Genomic DNA, 6,942 nt, shown 5'->3' with positions numbered 1-6,942 from the left:
CTTACCACAACCTGCCAGCTACTTCAAAATCAAATGAATATGAAGAGCGACGAAGTATATTCATTTTCATTTTAAGGTGGTTTTCCTCTTGTTCTAATCCCTAAGCATAACATTCTCATTTTTAGTTTAAATGTTACAAATTTAAAATATATTTACCGTTATATTGTTTAAAATTTTTCAATGATATCATATATTCGCAATAACATCTGAAAGGAGATAATCTTGGTCCACGCCCAGTTCTCTCTCTCCCACAAGTGCCAAATTAGAGGGCTAATGGGAAGACCAACTGCATGCCTTGTGGTGACTATAATGAATGACATTTAGTATTGTATGTCTTGATGAGATTCAAAAACTTCCTGTTTCATTCAAAAACTTCCTGTTTCATTCCGTTATCTTATGAACTTATCCATTTTTACGGGACGAGTCCTCTCTTCTCTCATAGGCTAATAGTTGTGAGAGAAGGGAGAACTCCTTCCACAACAGTAAATAATTTCTTTTGAGATTGATAATTGCACAATTTTAATTAGTCTAAATTAATTAGTGTCCAAATTAAAGTTCATTATGTACTTGTATTTATATCTGTACACATATTTTATGGCTTCTCCAACTTTAGAGGATGTTAAGATTAAACGATTAAATTTACTCTTTATTAATAATTTGAATTTTTGAAATAATTGGTAATTTATCATAGAATGCTAGCAAAATGATCATGGTAATGAAAAAGCACTGCATCTACCTTGCTTGATGTCATTTTCTTGCTTTGTCCATGTTTCCTGCCTTAGTGGGTTTGTGAATTGCAAGAAAATCCAACACAATGAGTTCTTGAGTGAAGTTTATGTTTTTATAACCATTATTGAAGGATGTTAGTGAGGAGCTAGTAACGACTGCTTTCCTTATGAGTTGGTGATGTTAGAGTTATGATTGAATGATCAAATTCACTATGATAAATTGTTGATCCTTTCAAAAATTTAAGGTGTTAGAAATATGTAAATTTAATTATTTAAACACCGTTGGAGGGGACTATTTTTTGCTTGGAAAACTGAAGCATGGTTTTTTTAAATCACCAACAAGTGCAAGCAAACCAATGGTGTGAATTTTCAAACTTTCAAGATTCTTTTACTTCACAGTTATTTATTTTGAGCAAAAAGATTATTACACAAAATAAATTTTTTTTTTTTTTAAATCTTGAAGAACATGCGTAGCTTGTAAATGAGGCTAGTGTATCTTTATGCGTGTATTTGATTTGTGAAGACACTGTAAATTATTGTAATAATTGTCTCCAATATACCTTTCAATCTGTTTATATAATCGGTATTTAATCTCTTTTATTGCAAAATCATCTCTATTCTTTCATGGAGTGAAAAGTCATGAAGTAAAAAGTCAAAGTTTAAAAAAAAAAAAAAAATAGTGTCATACAAATCCTTTTTCAGAATCTATGACCAAACTTCAACCTCTTGTCGTTTTACAAAAATTAAAATCTAAAACAACAATGCAGTCATTTTTAATTGAAAACGTGGATTGTAAAAGAAGGAAAGAAAGAAATAACAATTTGAATTATAGTACAAAAAGGCTAAATAAAAATTTAAATCCTTTAACTGACTAAAATTCGGCTAAATAAAAATTTAAATCCTTTAACTGACTAAAATTCAATTTATACCTCCAACTTCGTACTTTTGTTTAATGGGAAATGTTAACGAATGTTTATAGAGTAATAGATAACAATTCATTTAAAGAAAACTTTTATGAGAAAAAAAATTAATGTTTTGGCAGTTTTTTTTATTTTTCATAAAAATTATGTCAAAATTTTTCTAAAATAGATTATTAACTATTATTTTAAGTGCATCAATTAACATGAGCCTTGTTTAAATATTCGTTAACTTTCAAATTTATGCAATTTATTCTCCCTGTTAATTTCCTTTTAAAAAACTCCATTAAGGACCTTTTACTCGACAACATTTTGTTTTACTAGTGGATGAGTTAATATAAATTGAATTTTTATCAAAATTAAAGGATACGGAATGTAATTTAACCTAGTAAAAATCTTATAAGAAGTGTGAATCTAATAATTGAATGGGGGAGATTCATCCCAACGGTTAAAGCGACAGGAAAGGAGACATGACAAGCCAAATGGGCCATGGAAATCTAATATACAATAAAAGCCTGTGGGACCAAACCAAAATTTGCATGGGCCCTCTCAAGACATCCATCCTATACGATTGTGACTGAACGGCTCCCGATAAATCCGAAATTGTCGACCCCTTACTTATCGGCATGCAAAATGATGAACAAGTCGATGGGTGAGAGAGAGAGAAAGAGAGAGAGAGAGAGATGCTGCTGAGACTGACAGCATCTGCATGAAAGCTTAAATGTGTAATAGTACTAATGGTAGTAATAATGTTTTTCTCATACATTTCGTGGGTGCTATTGAATGATGTTTTTCTTCATCTTCTTTTAAAAAAATAAAAATTTGGTTCAGATTGGGGAGGAATTGAATGAAGGTTTAATGCTTGAATTTTGTCTTGAAGGACCCACAATGCATTTTTTTTTTTGTCCCATATTCCTATATTCAAAGTGTTAGAGTTAGGGCCACCTATATTCTATAAATGAGAAAGTAGTTGTAATGCTTGAATTTATGTATCTATGACAACAATGCTGAGTGATTTATCTAGATCTGCCTAAGCCTATCATACCTATGCTCAAAATCTAAGTATGAAACAATTGGCTGTAAGCATTTGGTTCGGGTTGGACCTTGCTAGTTAGAGTAGGGTCCATATAATTTAAATACGTATAGTACAAGTGTAGAACCCCTCTACTTAGAACCAATCAATACCTGTCCAAAACTAAGTGGTGTGTGGTTGTATTTCTTTTTGTTTGTGTGAATTAATTACTTTTCATAAATAAATTTAATAATCATAAATTGCCCTTATCTTATTTACTATCCTCTCAAGGATCATCAAAATTCTTAGTTGTTCTTTTCTTGGCCAAGTCAGGAGACATATAAGTGATACCAGAATAGAATTGGTTTCCTAGCAAATTGTGGTAGAGTTGATGTATATTGACATGTTTGGCCTCAATTTGGAAACCCTTGCAATAAATGTACACCTACACTGTATGAAAGCTATGAACACAAACTTTGAAACCCTTTTCATGATGAGCGTTTTTGTTGTGGGCCGAGTTTGAATCCCAAATTTCTTATTTGAGAACAAATTTTTTTTATCAATTGTACTAATTGGAACCTACAACTTAAAGAGTTAATTTAATATTACGAAAATATTAGGTGTATTGTACCTAAAATTATAGAAAATGTACGAATATATATATATATATATAATTATTAAGAAATAAAGTTTATTAATGACAAGACCAAAATTACATCCCTACCAGATTACATTAATAATTATCACATACATCATTTATATGCATATTTCTTCTCACAATATTTAAGTCTTACACTTGTGTAGAATTCATATATTGTGAAAGGGAGGATATATATATCCTATATATAAGATACTTTCTTATGCTATAAATCCAACTCAATATACCAATAACTTGTACTAAGTCACAAGTCAACCATGCACTAAGTCACAACCCTGCTAAGGTAACATGAGAAATATACAACAAGAACAAAACAAACCATAAAAACTCAAGCCTTCCTACTAACATCAGGAATTGGAATACCCCAATCATAACATAACACCCTATTTATAATTGAATGTAGAATTTCCGTTTAGCCATCATCATAGTCTGATTTCCCGTATCATTACAAGTAAAATACTTTCCTCAAACTTAAAAATACTCTCATGGATTCTTTCATTTCTTTCTTCTCATATGTGGTAATAGCAGCCCCAATACCAATCTGCATAAAGGACCTTTAAAACTTGATCCCATACAAGACTTTAGTTGCTGACCAAATAGCCCTTCAAAAGCTCCTTCCAAATTCTTCTGGTAAAAGAACAATGAAAGAATAAATTATTTATGTACTTCAAATAGCTCCTACAAAACACACAGTTAGTGCCCACCCAAAAAAAAAAAACCCCATTTAAACTCCCTATCCTATTACCAACTAAATGCTAAAGGCTAGCAAAGTGATGAAACAGTGTTTGGGAATTTCACTCGATTACCATACCTGCTTTCACCAATTTACTTCATCTTTGCTTAGTACCAACAGCTTCCCTAGTGTTAAAACAACTATACTTTTAAGAACTAGCAGGAGTCTAGTTACTTTATACTCTTCTTGCTTTCAGCAAATATATATATATATATGTGTGTGTGTGTGTGTGTGTGTGTGTGACCATGTAAGGTAAACAAGCAGTTTTCAGATATTTCTGGCTTCCAGACCCAATTACCATTTTGTAAAACGGTAGACACCTTGGCATTTAACTGGCTTGCTGCATCAAAGACATTTCTAAAGCCATATTTTAGAAACAAAATATTTTGCCAATCGCCCACTTAACCTTAGAAAAGGCCTCACCAAATACATCGGATTTAATAATTAAGATTGTCATGCTCTTCACTACCTTCTTTTTTTGTTTTTTTTTTTTTTAAATTTTTTTTTGGAGAGAGAGGTCTTCACTAAATAGCTAGATGCTTTTGCTTCTCAACGGATTAATATGAACCCAAGGAACCCATATTATTAACTCGTAATAAATCCATAAAAATCTAGTTGTTTGCCTAGGCATGGGATACAGGATTAAAAATCGCCACTATAGAAGTATTAAACATTCACTTTAATATGTTGTAATATGACATTAAGAAAATCGAAATAATCTAATTTCATTACGCGTCACAAAATATGCAAATATATAAATATATATATATTCATTTGCTTCATATTAATCTACAAGGAGAGTGAGAGAGAGAGAAGATTAAGTTGAAGTTACAATTAATGTAATTGCTTTAAAATATTAAATTATTTAATAACTTTTTTGTAAATCTATGATGAGCCATATGATTTGCACATAAATTATATGTGGGAGGGCAAAAAAGCCGGCCCATGCCAAGCCGAAGCCGGGCACACTCAAAGTCAGGGTTGGCCCAAGCCTGATCAACACTAACTAGGTGAACGCTGAGTTGTTATACAGAAGAGGTGCCACCTTCACAGAAACGCTCAAACAAAAGTCTATCGTTGTCGAGGATGTAAAGTAGTGCTTTGGGAGAGTCCACCAGCTGGGCACAATATCCGATGTCTAGCACAAGTTACAAAAAAATAATTTTGATAGCAGGGTCATGGGTGCCACTCCTAATTCATGATTAGACATGTTGGAACAGTGGCCTGAACCTAAAGAGTCACTCAGACCCCAGGAGTGGAGGGACCCACACACGTGTGGAATATTCCATCATCATGATGGGCCCATTAGGAGGATGATATAAAAAGAAGAGAGGGGAAGAAGGTAAAGGGCTTGGAACAAAAATCAAGGGGGAAGAAAATACGAAAGAAAATGGAGTGATAATATTTGGAGATAGTGATCAAGCTTGATCACTAAAGGGGACTTCTCGGCTGTGAGCTATCCTTCTTGGATAGATACATTTTGAGCAAGCAAATGCTATATTGCTACCATAAACCATTAATCCTAGGCCAATCTGCTTTTAGAATCTCCTATTATGGACTATACCCAAGAAAACATATAAATTAGTTGGGGAGTTAGGCCCAACGAGCTACAAGGTCACTAGGAACTAGGAAGGACCCCCACATTATATGATCAATAATTTGATGTCAATCAAGCATTCATATCTAGTATATAAAGGACATTTTCAGCACCAAAAAATAGGACAAAATTGGGAAATGCCCCATTTGGGTAAAAATAGCAGCATAATGCCCTTTTCTCCAAACTATATAGGGAAATGCCCCTCTTTTATAACTCGATTTTCTCAAAATCGAGTTATAAAAAAAAAAAATTCTGGAGCCCTATAGCGGCGTTTTTAAGGACCTATAGTGACATTTTCAGGATCTATAGTAACGTTTTGTAACTCGATTTTCATAAAATCGAGTTATAGGCAATTTTTTTAATTTTTTTTACCTATAACTCGATTTCTTATAAATCGAGTTAAAAAACGCCACTATAGATCCTAAAAACGTCACTATAGGCTCCTAAAAAATGCCGTTATAGGGCCTAACTCGATTTTGAGAAAATTGAGTTACAAAAGAGGGGCATTTCCCTATATAGTTTGGAGAAAATGGCATTATGCTGCTATTTTTACCCAAACGGGGCATTTCCAATTTTGTCCCCAAAAAATATATATATAGAGGACATATGTAATTTAAAGATGGATATAGTTATATGTTAATTTTATTGAAATTATTAAATAGTATAATATCATTGAAAATAAATGTGATAAAACATCAATTTTACTTAAATGAAATGCGGTTCCCATAAAACTCGCAACCTCACTTCTACTTAGATTTTTGGTTCATATTCCTCCCCCCCCCCCTGAAAAGGACCCAGATGGAAAAGTGGGAGGTGTAGATTGTCAAGATCAAGAAAAAGGGGATACTAAAAGGAGTAAATAAGGTCTGAGTTGAAAGAGACTGAGCGTCGCCATCAAACTCTTCTGAAGAAAAGCTGGTTTGGGTTCTCAAGTCTATAGTCTTAACCGTTAATTGTTGAGGAATCTCTCCGGGAATTAGGGAGGCAGTGGAACTCAGAATCCCAAGAAAATGGAAAACCAGGAAATAGTAAACAGATTAGACTTTTAGAGCTAGCAATCAAAGAGAGAACGTTGAATGCGGAGAGAAAAAGGGTTTATATATAATATATATAACGAAGGAAGTATTGAAGGACTTGTACTGTTTTTGATATTTTCTATGCACAATCGTAACTAGGGCGCGTCAACAACACGTTGTAGTCATTTATGTATCATTTAATTGACGATAGTTCTAAAGAGGTACCACAGGCCTTGTTTCTAATGAAAGAGATTTACAATTAGATACGACATGGTCATTTT

Source organism: Quercus suber, unplaced genomic scaffold, assembly GCF_002906115.3.
Source record: "Quercus suber isolate HL8 unplaced genomic scaffold, Cork oak 2.0 scaffold_291, whole genome shotgun sequence".
NCBI classification, from domain to species: domain Eukaryota; kingdom Viridiplantae; phylum Streptophyta; class Magnoliopsida; order Fagales; family Fagaceae; genus Quercus; species Quercus suber.
Note: the sequence above shows the minus strand (reverse complement) of the source record.